Below are 16,635 nucleotides of genomic sequence, written 5' to 3'. Positions count from 1 at the left end.
TGAAATCATTCCTAATTCTCTGTATGCTTGCTGGGGGGAATTTGGATTGAAACTGTGTTGGTTGAGTGTTTCTTCCTGAAACCTGTGTTCTTTCCTTCCATCTCTTCATCTTGCATATTAGGGGTGATTGAGTAGTGTATAGGGGGGGAAAAGTGACATTGCATTTGATTGAACACATACCAAATATTATTCCATGCTGCATTATTTTTCTTATCCATAAGCATTCTGATTAAAGAGATAGTTGGTTGTTGTGATATCACCCAATGGTGATCATTGTATAAATATTAATAGTGTGATATATACATATATTGTTCAAATCCATAAAAATAAATCTTTAAACTTTGCAAAACAGCCTGCTTCCTGGTTCAGTGAGACCGGGGGAATTCAAAGAGAGGGGCGTGATATAAGGGAACATCATTTAGAAATGAAAGAACTTATAGATAAAAATAGATAATTTAGGGTTCCAACTGTGCATCACACGCTAGGCATTGACTTAGGAGGAGTGGCGGGTTGAAATCACTTACAGTGTGTGTGTTGCACTGTTAAATTATGGTGCCTGTGGTCCTGTGTGTCTGTGGCCTGTTTTGGTTGTGCAGTTTGCTTATTCACTGCAGGTTGCTAAGCTATGTCACATGACAGTGGAGAGCAGCCTCTATTGTGTATGTGGGTGTGGGTCCGATGTAAGGTGGGGACTTCCCGGCCCAGTCATTGGCAATGTGCCTACTCCCCCCTCAGTGTACTGTGACTTCTACTCACCCAATGCCCAGGTACATTGCCCTCTCCGTGTACACTAGCAGAGTGCTGTTGCACAGAACCATGGCATCATGGGTTACGCCTGGGGGCCGAGCACAACAATGGGTGAACATGAGATTCGCATCACAGGTGACCTGGAATTTAAGTGAATGGACTGCTTGTGGTTCCTGTAGACTTCCTCCTGGGCATGCGGTGAAATCAGCTTGACAAGCATGCAATGCAGGGCAGCTACTACATTGGGCATGCCTGCCATGGGGTAGAACTTTACCTCAGTTGCGTTCACCTGTGTCAGGGTGGTTGGAAGTGCCTGGTGCTGTCCAACATGCATTAGGAGTGCCTCTAGCACCTCCACCCACAATTTGGAGAATGTTGGCTGTACTAATCCATGCAGCTGACTTACAGTATCCTGGAATGTGCCAGTTGCTAGGAAATGCAGGACAGGCACTAATTTCACCAGAGGTGTTATGGCTGTGCGGATGCCAATCCTTCTCTTGATGTCTCCCTGGATCATGCAGTGGACATATGCTATGCTCTCCCTGTTGAGGTGGTACAGGGTTAGGATTTGCATGACACTGAGAGTCCATGGTGTGACAATGCGGAGCATGGTGCACGCCCTGCATGGTACCACCTTCTCCTTCTCTCATTCCTCCCCATCATCCTCCTGTGCTTTGATACTTGTGCCCTCGGTTGTTCCTCCAGCGTCTGCAGATCTATGTTGGTCTGGAACAGCTGCAGGTCAATGCTGAACTGCAGCCTGTGGCAGTATTGTGGTATTTGGTTGTGTGTCAGTTGAAGGTGTGGCATTTTTCAACTCCACCATGCTGCATTAGGTGGACATGGATGCATTTGGTGCACCTGTGGCATCATTCCCCACACCTGCATGCATTTTCTGCCATTTACCGCCTGCTTTCAGGTGGAGCTTTCGCCACCTAGCCTTTGGATGTGTCACTGCCATTCTTTTGGCAGTGTTACTGGAAGAGTAAGCCCCGTGATGTGGCGGTGTCGCCATTGTAGTGGTATTAACACCATCACTGAGGAGGCCAGCCAGGGCTCATTGGGGTCGGATTCACTGGCGCCTTTATTTGCTGGCACCTGTTTACCAGCGCTGGTGTTACCAGCGATGGTGGGCCACCTCACATGTAGTTTGCTGGTCCGGTAAAAGTGCTGGTGTCCATTGTTACTGCCACTTCTTTTCCTCACTGGCAAGCTTGGAATGAGGCCCATTGTGCGTTCTTTTTCTTCAAGGGCAAAAATCTCAACTGTGTGCTCCCTAACCTCTCTGACAGCTCTGTCCTCATCCCCTGAAGCTCTAAAACCTATTGCCCCACATTACTCCCTGTAAAATTTTCCCAAGCATCAGTCCTGCACTTTAATGTCTTCACCTCCCTCTTAGACAAACCCATCTCATGCTTCGGCTTCTGCTACCACCGCTTCACTGATGAAAGTCAAATCTCCTTCTCATTTTCCTCCTTCACCACTCGTATCTTCTTATGGAATCCCAGCTGCCTCAGTGCCATACATCATTGTACGGTGTTATGCTACCTAATGCTTAATTGCTCCAAGAAAGAAGTATTATTTCTTCCCGAGTTCCAGTTTGGAAACAGGGACATATTCCCCCTCTCCTTCTGGTTCAGCTCTGGCAGCCTACATCAACACATAGGTAGCGGCAAACTGTTTGCTTATATCTTTTTCCCCTTGCTGGACCCCTAGAAGACTTCTGCTCCCACTGCCATTGCTTGAGGCTCTCTGGCACACCTTTTCCATGGATTGTAATACAGATCTTCCTGCAGTGGGCAGGAATACAACCATACTAACAATGATAGACTATTCAGCAAGCTCTGGCATTTTATAGCCCTACCTAATGTGCTGATAGCCCCACAAATGGCTCTTACATCTGTTCAACAAATCTTCCATCTTCATGGAATCCCTATGACTACAATATCTGACTGGGGTTCTCAGTTTGTGTCCATCTTTTGGAGGCCTTTGAGCAAACTTCTGGATATCGATTTGCATTTTTCCTAGGCCTGCCAACTGCAAAGTGATGGATATATAGAGAAGGCCAACCAGAGGGTGGGCCAATAGCTGTGTTGCTATATATCCGAGTATTCAGGTGATTGGGTGTTGTTGCTGCGTGTTGTTGAATGCACCTATAATGATGCTGTCCATGTTTCCCTCCAGGATACCTCTTTTCATATTGCATATTTGTATCACCCAAACTCTCTTCCTTCTAGCATTAGATCCTATATTGGTGTCTCTGTGACCTCCTCTCTAATCAGTAATTTACAGGAAGGGATAGAAAAAGCTTGTATCCATCTTGAACAATCCCAGGTTAAGTCTCGGTGCTCTGCTGACAGAAGGAAACAGGAGCCTATTTACAAAACAGGGGCTAGAGTGTAGTTATACACATGTAATATTTATCTCCTGAAGAGGAGTATGGAATAAGTAACAAATTGGACGCCCATCAAAACCATCGGGCACTTGATTATACTGAAGAGGTACAATCCTGAGGATAGGCCTGGAGTGATGGCCAAAAATGTAAATGCCCAAGGCTACTTACAAAGTTTTATAAAACCCACCCTGGTAAGCCGGAGTGGGGTTCATGTCTGGTTCCTGGTGTGGGGCCTGGAGGGGTACGTACTGTTAGGGTCCAGGGACACAAGGCCCCTCTCCTTCCGGGTCGGCTCTGGCAGCCTAAGCGGACACATATGTACCAGCAAGCTGTTTGCTTATTTCCTTTTCTACTTGCTTGCCCCCTTGAAGATGGCTGTCACCAAAGCCGTGGTGAACAGGAGGCCCACACCAAGATGGCCACCAGGCACTTCCTGGCATAACAGAACAACGCTGCTCATAAAAGGAGCATTAGTACCCGGCACAGGTTAAATAAAACAAATGCACTGATTGGTGCATTTGGAAGCCTCACCCCACATAAGCCCGCACACGTCCTTGTGCGTCCCTCACACTGGACCTCAGTTGTTTTTTCTTTCAGGCCATTATGGAAAGGGAGAAGGAACTACACGTAGTCACTTCCAGAGGCATTGCTAGGGGGGGTGTTTCGGGGGCCTATAGCCCTGGATATTTTGGTGGTAGCCCTGGATAGAATCTCAGGGTCTACAAACAAAAGGCTAGCTAGCCTGGAGTCCTGACAATCCCAACATTAATGTAGCTCCGGATCTTTTCCAAACCTAGCAACACCCCTGGTCGCTTCATCCTGTTTCATGGAGGCCATTTTTTTTGCTTACTTCTTTTCATTTGCTTTAATGGCCGCCATGGAAGGGGAGAAGGGACTAGAATTAGTCCCTTCTCCCCTTCCATGGCGGACATTTTCTTTGTTTACTATGGCTGCTACAGAAAAGGAAAACAGACTACGTTTCCCAGTCCGCTGCAGGCGTTTATTTCCTTTTTTTTTCAGCTGCAAAACGCAACACGTCTCTCAACCAAAATAAAACACCATTAGTACGCCAGTCTAACAGGCCTGGTTCCTAATGACAATAAGCCCCTCTCCGGTGGGCCATTACCACATTCGATACTGCTCCCAGGGCCTTTGTTAACTATGTGTCCTGGGGGCATTACCTTACGTGGTAATGCCTGCCAGCTCGGGGCATATTGCCTAAATAAGACACTCCTTCTCACAAACTGCTGAGTAGCTCAAGAGTTCCCATTCATGTGTTAAACCTTGTTCCAGGCCAGAGACCAGTTAGGTATTTAGACAGGTCCGAGGGGGGTCCCAGTCCTGCTTACTTCTTATCCGTGATAATCCTGCATTACCTTGGGATCCACATAAGCCTCACATTTCCTGTCTTGGTACCCTCCCGCTCTATTTCAGTATAGGGGAGGGATCTGTTCTTTTGTAACTTTTTTGTTAAATTGAATCTTTGTGGTTTTAGTTCTACAAATCCTTTGTGATGCTAACAGGGGAAACTATTGGAGTACCATTCTTCAACACATTCATGATATTCTCATCTGTGTACGGAAAGAAGAGACTCCTATCCTGGAAGTTCTCGCATGGCTCACCAGGAGCCCTGGTAAACTGCTACAATGTATTATTTATATAATATGTTTCATATTTACTCTGAATCCTTAAATGAGTATATCCTACTAAATCTCACGTTTTGTTATCCTCTGAAGCTCCGTAGCCAGAGATAGATCTTCTTCTTTGGTGCAATTGATAAGTTGCCCCTGCCTTAGAGGTAGTTGCTACATCGTGTTCTAATTATAATGAACAGGAGGGGGACTTCTGCTGGGGTAGGGGTGACACGACACGTCACGATACCTGAGAGGATCTCGACACTCCATCGTTTGACAGTTCCTTGACAACGCATGACTCCAAAAATGCATCATGTCTACTGGCATTGCTCACAGGAAGAACTTAATGTAACTAAAATCTGCCTACCTCACCCACCATTCAGCTGAAACCCAAATGGCTACCCTTCTGCACTGCAACACAGACGACTGTTACAACTATTCCTTGCTCTGCCATTTTGTTTCTTTTCTCATCTAAATCAAATTATCACCTTCACTATCTGCACCTTCTATAATGCACCTAGACCCTGTCCATCTTTTTGAAACTACTCTATACTAGATGTCTCTTCATGAAAAATTGCTCCCTCTTTAAGTTCCTACTTATCTAAAAATCTATTTATGTTCTTGACCCCTGTAACTTGCTAGCTACATCCCTTTCTATGCTCCACCTATTACTCAGTCACCTTCCTCTCTCCACAACTTCTCCTTCCCCTGATCACACTGCACCTCCTCCCACTTCCACTCTTCTCTCTACTCACCCCTCTCCACTGGAATGCTCCCCATCCTGGCATTAAAGCGTGTCCATTAGTGAACTTATATAATACTAGACTTACAAATGAAACAGTTATGCAGCAAAGGGGGGTGTGGGGGGTCTGCCATTCTATCGCCACTGCCCACTAACTAACCAATTTAACCCCCTGGGATATTGCCACACTGATACCTGTGTGTTTAGGCTTTAGGCCCTAAATGTACATGTACATGTATTTCATATCTACATCCAGTCTCCATCCCCGCGGTATGTCTCCCATCACCACTCCCCTAACCACCTGGTCTTGCGCTCAATCAATCATCCACTCTCTAGTGTAAAGACACCCAACTGAGATACTACCTCAACAAATCTGTATTGCCTACTTTGCAAGTCGCTTCGCAACAAATTGCATTCCAAATGTTCAATTAATAAATGCTAAATACAAATAAAAGACATAACTAACAAATTCATAATGGAACACTTCTTTGGAAAAGAATTCACGTTCCCTTGATCCATCCTTATTTTGCCCGCCAACTTCAATTTGTCTGCTTGCTTTCCCTTGCAGTCCCTTTGGAACATTACTGAAAAAGGCATTGGCATGATATTGCCTGCAGGGCCCCTCTTAGTTACTATAACCGCACTTAATCTGAAAAAATGTTCTCTCTAAATGCTTTTGTGAATTTTTAATTGTAAGTACACTTGTCAAGTTTGCACACATCTTGTTACATATCGCTTGAGCAATTATTTTGTTTTCACTTAGGCATACTGTCTGATTCCCTAAGGCTTTTTATGCAGACATGCCATTTGCACTTGCAGTTTGGAAATTAATTTCGTTTGCAAATGTTTCAAGCCATGTTGTCTCTTACTCTTGCCTCAGTTCATTAATATTTCTTTCAGCTGTATTTTCCTCCGTTAGGTCTTTTGTGGCGAATGAATACAACTTCAGCAGTGCTTTTACAAACTCACAGTGACACTTGTTAAGTCTTCCCTTGCTCATTCTGTAATTAAGATACAATTTTAATGATTAAGATACCATTTTAATAAATTGTTTAATCACAACTTTTGCATTTAAAGTCTGCTTTGAATTGCGACCAAAGTTTGTAATCTCAATACTGCAGTCAATGTAAACAGGGCAAATGTGTTTATTAATTTATTTATAATTCAAGTGCCATGGTTCACACAAAACTTCAAACTTCTCATAATATGTATTGTACTTTATTCTATTTGTAATTTATATAGCACCCTTTTCCGATGTGTATGGCCTCAATGCTCTTTGTGATTGGAACACCCTCGGTGACCACAGTCCATGTGTAGGAGGTTCTAAGAGTTTAAATTAAAAGATGCATGTGTGAGTTTTTGCTGGTTTAGGTCTTAGGTGGGCTAGCTAGGCTCCAATAAGCAGTCCGGAGGTCAGTCACATGGGTAGGTGCTGTTGGTGGTTTAGGATAGAATGCTCTTGCTGAAGATTTGATGTGTGCCCAGCTAGACCACATTTCATTTTATTGGTTGTCACTGTATACTAGTGGCAGAGGTGTTGAGGTATGTTAGGGATTTGAGTGTGGACCTCTATGTGTGCTGCTAGACCGGAATAGCATAGCCATAGCTGCATTCTAGGGTGTGTGGATGTACACAATGTAATAAAGCTATTTGTAGGATGTTGAATCTATTACAATAATTAACTAAAAAAAGTGTTAACAAAATCAATCTACCAATCATTGATCTCCCCTAAAATATCACAGTTGTCAACACGTTGGGATCATGTGCAAAACATTTAAAGTAAAGGATGTACAGACTAACCAAGTTATCATGTTCAATACAGGACATGTGTCAAAGATGTATTTACTGTATAATCCTGACAACATTTTATGTTCAAATATGTTGGGGAATTTTCATCCAAGCACCTAACAACATTAGTCTACAAAAAAGATAATCTTGCCGCTTGTCTCTTGAGAAACTTTGAGATGTACTGCATCACAGAGCAATATTTTGGATGAAACTACTAATGCAATTTGCATTGTTTCCCCAATCACAAAGTATAATTTTAGATGCTAAATCCTTCTTTGTTATTCTATTCACTTGAGAACCAAAATCGATTAATACATTTAGTACGATCTTTCATGCAGGTTTTCATTTTTAAAGAAAATCTAACAAGTCAAAAATGTAAGGACTTCAGGGCAAATTCCAACATGATTGCTGGTAGAAATAGCCCAATAAGGGCTAGCACAAAATTCGACCTTCTGCTTGGGAGAACCATCCTACTTGCAGGTTTGGCAGTGGCAGACAACAGTCCGTGCGCTCTCTTTGTGATTCTGCGGCAGTCCCTGTCTCCAGTCGGCAGCCTGTCGTAGGTCTGTCTTCCAGTGACCTTTGGCAAAGATTGGCTGGTGCACGATGGTCCCTCGTAGCAAGGGAAGAGGGCGCCTTACCAGGTCCTCTTTGGGTTAGTCCTTGGAGACACAGCAGCTTTCAGATTGATGAAGAAGAGCAACGGCAAGTCTTCTCTTCCAGCAGGGCTTCAAGGTCAAGCTTCAGTTTCACTCCAGTTACTCTTTGTAGTTTGAACTTCAGCTTCTGAACACGATTCCTAGCAGTGAGAGGTCCCCAGATATACTGTTGATTCCGCAGGGTCATACTCAAGCATCCAATCACTGCGCAGGGAAGTCAAGCAGGCAGGCAGCCGATCAGGTGCATAGTGCATTCAGGCCATTCACTTCTCTCCAGACGCTCGCAACAAGTTATGTGTATTGGGACCCAGCCATTCAACACTCCATTCATACCAGTTTCGGGCAGGTCTGTCTCAGTCATTGTGTCAAACACCAGAAACTAGACATCCACAACAAGAATGCATATTCGTCACATGCTCCATTCACCCAGGTCCCACTCACAGGCGTATGCACAACATACGGTCGTTGGGAAGGCTCCAGCCAGTCTGGTCGGCACTTCGCCACACTACCATATATGGAACTTCCACCCAACAGCCAGTCAGGGGGAAGGGACCGAGTCAGGGCTTCCCAGGACTTAGGGCAGATCAAGGTAACAGGCGATGGAAGGCAAGAGGCCATGGGGGCCAACTTGTCTCCATCAGGAATCTACTGATTCCAATGACAGGACCTGGGCATCCCAAAATGGAGGACGCCCAGGGCACCAGTCCATTCAGCACGGAGCTGCCACCAGCTCGTACTCTGCTCTGTGGGCCACACACAGGTGCCCAAAAACATACACTAGGGGCACAGGGTTGTACCCCCCAGCCCATGTGAGCCATAAGGGTATCCCATGCGTCTGTTCACCAAAACCAAAAGAGAGAGCTGCACAGCCAGGAGTCGCACATGAACTCCTACGCGGAAAACACGACAGTACACACGAGAAAAAGCAGTAAAGGAGAAGGATACGGAGACCCTGTCCTTCCGATGCATTTCCAGCATCACAGTGGCCCTTTAGCATTCCTATCTCATGTGTACTAGAAACTCACACGTTACCATGCCAATGTAATTTAGAGTGATTATTGTACTCTCTGACATAACAGCACACGTGAAGCCTGAGCCTCTATTTGCAATAATTCCATTGACATATCATAAAATAGAAAAACAACCACAATTCCCTGTAACAAATGTCACTGTATTCTAGTTGTTATGAGGAAAGGTCAAGCAAAAGTATGTGCCCATGGTTCTATAGAAGGCCTGTCCTCTAAAAGCAAGTTTATACTGAGCATCTGTTTTCTTCAAAATGATGCCTGACACAAAAGGAGCAGATTAAAGTGTGTGCTGATGCATCAGTTTGGAACATGTACTTTAATTTGGTGCTGGTTTCTTCAACATGCAAACACTCTTTAAAGATTCCACTTTTCAGTCAAAGCTCACACGGTAAAAATAAATCCCAATAGCTAGTTTTAACAGCCCTCGCTAGCGCAAAGTGGCTATTGGCTATGTAACAAACACGTTCTAGGTTTAATATTGAATTTCAAATCACTTCCAAAAGTGCATTGACTCCCCAAAACATTTAAACAGCTACACTTTGTCCTCCTACAGATACTATTTCTATGCCAGCTACAGAAGTACCTGCCCTTAATTCTCTCTGAATTCAGCTTATACATTGCATCCCAATATTGTTGTGCAACATGCTGTGACAGGGATTATGGATATGACCCTGTCTGGGGTCCTAGGGAACTCACTCAACCTGGGGTAGGTGGACTATCAGTGTACAACCACAGACGGTCCTACCAGAAGGGTAGCATATGGGATTTGAGAAGGACACTGGTCCATTGCTCCCTGAGCGCTTCAATGTATGCTGTGAAATTGGTACTACTGTCCCTGCTTAAATATCTAGCAGCCTCTCTCCTGGCCTTGTCTCTTTGTCTCTTTTCCTTCTTTTTTAGAAAACCAGAGGACCTGTGAGCTCAGAAACCCTGAAAACCCTTACAGGAATCCTGGACCCAGGAAGACAAGAGAAAATAGCAGACAAGTGTAACCACAAATGCCAGAAAACAACTGGGCTCAACTGGGACAACTTGGCCTGGATCCAGGGGAATGGAGCCTGATCACAATCGCAATGGACTGGAACTTCCCCTTTCATAAAGGAATGATGCAACCAACATCCAACCCACCAAACCCAGTTGCAGCCCAGGGCAATGGGGGGGTTAACATCCAATGGACTGTGAATGGAAAGGACTGCAAGTGAAAAGGGGAGACCTGGAAATCCTCTCCAAACTCATTCGGAAGCAAAACTCACCAAATCCTGGAGAGGACCACTGTACAAACAAGCAGCTGCCAGCTGCCTTGCTGCCTGCCCAAGATGGAGATTGAAAAGAGGGTGTGGATAGAAGACTTCATGAAGACCTCCTGGGGAAATTCCGGCCCCCAGCCTACTACATCAGCAAGTGTAAGGAATTCAACCGTTCACATGGTGGGCCTATGCTCGCCTAGGATTTTTGAAATGTTTAATTAAATGGAATGGTGGTAGACCAACCTCAGGAAAATGTGTGGGGCTTATCCACACACATTTTCCTATGCTCACAACACAGCAAACGCATAGACCTGCGTACTCTGGGTGGACACAGCCTATAGACACAGTCCACCCTGGCATATGTCATTGGAATGTGAGAGCCAAGAGTACATTATGTCATCTCCAGGAGGGAGGAGGATCAAGCATCCCCCTGCCATGTCCAGTCTGATTAACTAACAAATGTTCCATGGATCCACCTTGTTCTTTTTTTCGGCCCTGCAGCTGGTGGTAGCAATGAACATACCAATTAGATGGTAGGTCAAATAGGCTGACATGGGGCATGGCTGCAGAGGTGAACAAAGGAGGCAGGAAGCCCAACAACCTTTCATATGTAACTGTGCAAACCTGAAGTCAGCTCTCGCCCTTAGTATTAATGAAAGTGAGCTGTCATGTCTGATAATGTGTGCTTACAGTAGGTCATCCCCGTAGGGGGAACCCATTCATAAGGTACGAGAATGTGGTTTGCAGCAGTCAGAGAGTCTGGTATCACTGCAGCTTCAAGGGAGGCCTGCCCCTTTAATCAGTAACCATAGAGAGATCCATTAACCAGTGAGACTCTTTTATTAACAAGAGACAGGAAGATGGGTGGGACTTAGTATCACAGGTTTTCACCCCTTTACCGTTCCTGTTAGAAAGCATCCTAGTTATGACTTTCCGCATACAAGAGATTGCTGGTAGGGACTCCAGGATTGCTTCATTAAGGTAGGCTTAGCCTACACTAATCACTCATGCCCACTTGGCTGTAAAGCAAGACTGAGTCCCTGTTTTGGGAGATCATCTGACGACTTCACAAGAAGAAAAAAATAAGAACTCAACCTTGGACGCTGGCTGAAGGTACACTCTGCATTACACCTTCTGCCAGTGAAGGAAGACCAGGATTTCCATAGAGGAAAGTAAGATCCCTCCTCTAAACATCTCCCAGGGAATAAAGGGAGATCAAGAACTCAAAGGGCCCTCCAGCTGCTCAAGAACCGGTGCCCATCAAGTCACAGCATGCCTTGCTAGGCTCTGCAGCAAGCTTCCTATGTAGGAAGTGTCCCAACATCTCTGAACTCAGAACCAAGGACAATGCAGCTGCCTGCAAAACATTCCACAGCTGTGTGCCGTCCACCATAAAGGACAATACAAGCCCATTGAAGAAGCTGGGAGAATTGCCTAGACAAGCATCTACCACCGTCCTCCTTATGTACTTTTTTGATCCAGTCGAGTACCCCGAGCCACAACCGACTGCAACTCTGACAAGCTACAGTCACTTAAATACATCCAAGACATCTTGACCAGTGCTTCAAAAATGCTGATCAGCACTGAGAAAAAGATTACTGATCCTGAGCAGCCGTGTAGTCCAGCTTGCAGCCGTTTGTTCAGCTTCACTCGTCGAACCGTCTTTCAGCCTGATACCCTCAGCCGGCTTCCATCTTGACCTCTGTCACAGAAGCCTCCAAAGTACCCTGAAGCTGATTTTAAATTGTCGAGCACCAAGAACACCTACAGCACATGGTAAATTGTGGTTCTGTCCACCTGGTCCTTCTCAGAAGGCCCTGTGAGACACATTAAGACCCATTACTCCCTTTGTGTTGAAGCCAAGTAACCTTAAACTGTTGAGATTTGTAACCAAACTAATAACTCTCCTGTCAGTATCCAGAGTGCATCCCTTTTCCTTTTTGAAACTGTTGGTCCTCTGCATTCCTTTACAGAGTGGTTTGTATTTCGTAGTTTTGCTAGAACTGTCTGTTGTGATATAAATAAAGTAAATATTTTTATACAACCTTGACTTGACAGTCCCTTATATCATTGGGTAATAATTATATTTTCACTGTGTTGCACCTAACCAGGGATTCACAAACTTTTGGAGATAAGTCTGCCATTCCGTCCATGTTACTGGACCAACGTTTGACACAGCGGTTTATCATTTTCTTGTTATTCCAATCTGCATGGATCCCTTCTGGTGTATTAGAGGATTGGGGCTGATTGAAGGTTTCAAATCTGATATTCACCCATGGAGTACTGGAGCCTCAGAAGTTGATTAGTCCCAGCAAGAGATTGTCGAAAGTGAACAGTTCATGAAGAGAGCCCATGGGAGCTAAGAGAATGTCCACAATAGGGAAGGCTGGGCTGTAAAAAGCCAGCAGGTGCAGAGGAAGATAAAATGTCTTTGGTTGAGGTCAGGAGCAGAAGAGATGGACCAAGGGAGCAGCGAGGTGGGTACAGCAGGTTGGAAAGGACTTTAAGAATGCTGTTGGAGTGCAGTAAGAAAGTGAATATAAGGTGTTGTATATTAGAGGGTAGCACCAATTGAATTGTTTGTGAGCAAGTGAAATATTTGGTGGAAGGATAGAGACAAGAGGGAATAAAGAGTATGTGTGAGTCAGGCTGTGTGTGTGTGTGTGTATGTGTCTATGTGTGTGGGGGGTTGGGGAGTGTTAGAGAGAAGGAAGACCAAGAGGCAGAACAACTAGGCAACCTATTAGACCCCTCAGAAAGTCCCTGAGTGAGAGTGTCAGAGAAGGTTACAGCATTTAGCCCTTCCTGCACCCTAAAGGGAGGAGATAGACCCAGAAAGTAAGATACATGAAGAGGAAGTGTCAAGTATTGTCCCCACTCCGGTTGCTGACTCTCATTACCTATTGAGTTCACGTCAATGTATGTGACATATGTAGAACAGTTAAATCAGCAGTGAGCAGCACATGGGCTCTGCCGAGTACCTTTCAGGATGATAGCACCTACTAATATACCAAAACCTAAGAAAACCTGGACAGTAAGGTATTCCTTAAAAAAAGAAATACCTATATTCTAAACAATATGACGGTTGTTTGAATAAAATACCCGAAGAAGCAAAGAAGATAAGGAAGGAAGATGAATGGTGATGTCATAAGAAATCAGACTGACGCACATATAGAAGATATAATGACCTAAGAATACTGACAAGAGGCGAAATATAAAGAGAATACCATGGATAAGTGACATCCTGAGCCCAAGGTGAAGAAGTTGATGTCAAGATGAAGAAACGTATGCCAAATACAGGATGAACATATTTAGTTAGTTTAAACGTGTACAGATCCAAGTAACTGCAAGAGGCAAAGAAATTGTGAAGCTTTCTCATGCTTAATAGTCAATATATTGCAGCAAGTGCTAACGTTTACGAGTTATACCTCATGAAGCACTTTATGTATGAATGCAAGTCCACTACGCATATGAGAAGAATTGAACAAAGGTTACAAAAGGCCTCAGATGGAGTGTGTTGCAGTAAGAAAATCAAGATAAGGATGACCATGCCAAGAAGCTGACGTCTTATCTTGCTGGAATAAGCCAACAGTGGATACAATTAAGGAGAGAAGAGAACAGAGGATCCAGTTCAGAAAGGTCAAGATAAGCCACAGACATCAGAAAACTGGTAGAAATAAATCGAATATACGAAAAGACACAGTGAAAAGCCGATTTCACAGTGTCCCGACATGTGACAAAGACAGGCTGAAAGAAGAATGCGTTCACACCTATACATGGATCCCCACCATGCCCATACTCCTTAATAGTTCTCAGAGCACAGAACAGACACAAGGCCAACTACAAAGCAGTAATTGACACATGACCACTGAGGTGATGATTGATTGTAGCATAATTGGTGGGAAGCTGGGGTGCAGACGAGCTTCGCTGCACCTGGATGTTCTTTCTGAATGCTGCTAGACGTAGGTGGAAAAGTATGAGTGGGGTTGATGCCAACCCAATCATAGTGGACCATGAAATTTAAGGTCCTATTGTGAGTAGAGCCAATGGGATGTCATACTTTTAGTGATGTTCATAGTGGCCATTTTGAAGGGAGGGCTTAGTTTTCCCACCTGGCATTTATTATCCAATCCCCTCTCCCTGTTACCATATACAGATATACCACCTATGTTAAGTTACCTACCTATAACCAATCACATTGCATGCTAGGTTTCTCAGATTGCCACGTAGGATGACGTGCACAGGTTGTACGTCAGCAATGATGAGTTTTTGCTATAAATATTGTGTTTTTTCTAAAAGTAAAGAGAGCGAGAATATCGAGCGCTTGCTGATGTTCGTTGTACTCCCTGTTTTATGAACTTGTCATTAAACTGACTCATTTTGCCAAACTATTGAGTTGTCTTAATTATTTGATGCATGAGTATGAATCTGCATCCCCATCTATCTCGAGGGTACTGCTACTCATATTAAAGGGCTGTTTGGAGATTATCCAGTTCACTTGTTAGCAAAGGATCATTGGATTAGATAAAGATACCCATCGACCGTCGACATAAATAACGTTGAGTCAATATCACAAGCACTTTGCCATCCTGCTGATAGAACGAGAAGCTCCCCGTAGATAGTGGTTAGATTCATTGAAAAACCCTACAGGTTAGATGTGATGGGACCCCTATTTTGAAGAAGAAAACCCCTCCCACATCTACGAGTAGTGGATCAGTCGAGTGGCACAGAGAGGCGGTAATGAAGGAATTGAACCCGAGGGTCCGTAGATGAAAGACATGCTAACAGTGACTAAAAAAGACTGAATGTTTTGGCAAAGCATGCATGGCGTAAGAAAACAAGAAAGGGAAGGTAACGGAGGGAGGCATGATAATAAAATAACATCAGAATGTAATATATGTAAGGGGAAATATATTGGGTCTCATTATGACTTTGGAGGTAGCCATGGCGCAATTAGCGCCATGGCTGCCTCCAAAATCGTGTCCGGGCCTGACCTGGTAGAGTGGGGACTTACCGGAACATTCCACCCTTGGTGGACCCGGTAAGTCCCTATTCCAAATTGTAAGTGATTTCAACCTAGCACCTCACCTAAGTCAATGCCTAGCGTGGGATGCACAATTGAAACCATTAATTATATATTTTTGTCTATAAGTTCTTTTATTTCTGAATGATGTACCCTTATATCACACCCCTCTCTTTGAATCCCCTGGTCTCACTGTACCAGGAAGCAGGCTGTTTTGCAAAGTTAAAAGATTTATTTTATGAATTTGAACAATATATATATATAACACTTTTATGAATTTGAACAATATCTAGATATCAAACTATTAATATTTATACAATGATCAGCATTGGTTGATATCACAACAATCAACAATCTCTTTAATCAGAATGAGTATGGATAAGAAAAATAATGCAGCATGGAATAATACTTGATATGGATAGGAAAACAATGCAGCATGGAATACTACTTGATGTGGCTTCAATCAAATGCAATGTCACTCTTTCCCCCTGATACTACTCAATCCCCCCCTAACATGCAATATAGAGATAGAAGGGGAGAACACAGGTTTCAGGAATATACAATCTCAACCAATACAGTTTCAATCCCAATTCCCCCCGGCAAGCATAGAGAAACAGGAATGATTTCAAAACAGGTCAAATGCTTTTGAATGTCGTTTTGAAAAAAAACACTGAAAAATGAATTTAATTCTCTAAATTGGATTCAAAACTAGTGGGAGCCGATTTGGATAGTTTCAGGTGAACACTAGCAAGGATGATTGAATAAGTATCAGATTGAAAACGGAATTCTGAGGTCAGATGCAAAGAATAGCTGTTTTACACGTGATGAAATTGAGCCAAACACAAATTTGCAGCAAACTTTTCCGCGTGCGAGAAACACGATAGTGGGAAAACTATAATGGAATGCGGTTTTGGATTCATTTGAAAGATGAGGAAGTTAGCTTCAATTTGACACTTAAATTTCGTTTCTAGCATGCACGGTTCAGATGTTATGAAGATATTAGCAGAGGTCGATTTTTTACAGAAAGAGTCAAGATTTTCAAATGAAAGACGCGCTTTTGAAATTACAAACAAGGATTTTCTTTACACTAAGGAGTCTTTGAAGATGCAAGATACCCAATACCCAAGCGGCGCCTCTGCTCTGACTTTTGCCCACCAAGAAACTTGTCTTTCTTCAGCAAATATATTAGTGCAAAGATAAATTTATGACTACAATTAACAAAGGACTTTATAGATGAGGGAAAGATTCAGAAAAACAAGAAAGGTTCTACAATGCAGTTCTGGATATGATAGAATGGTTTTGGATTGGATTACTTAAGGATAAGAGATTGGCTATGGACAATTCTCTGCTATAGATACTCACAACTATGGTT

The sequence above is a fragment of the Ambystoma mexicanum genome, chromosome 6p, assembly GCF_040938575.1.
Source record: "Ambystoma mexicanum isolate Mex_15411 chromosome 6p, UKY_AmexF1_1, whole genome shotgun sequence".
Taxonomy (NCBI): domain Eukaryota; kingdom Metazoa; phylum Chordata; class Amphibia; order Caudata; family Ambystomatidae; genus Ambystoma; species Ambystoma mexicanum.
The sequence above is the reverse complement of the archived record's forward strand: the minus strand, read 5'-3'. Positions refer to the sequence as shown.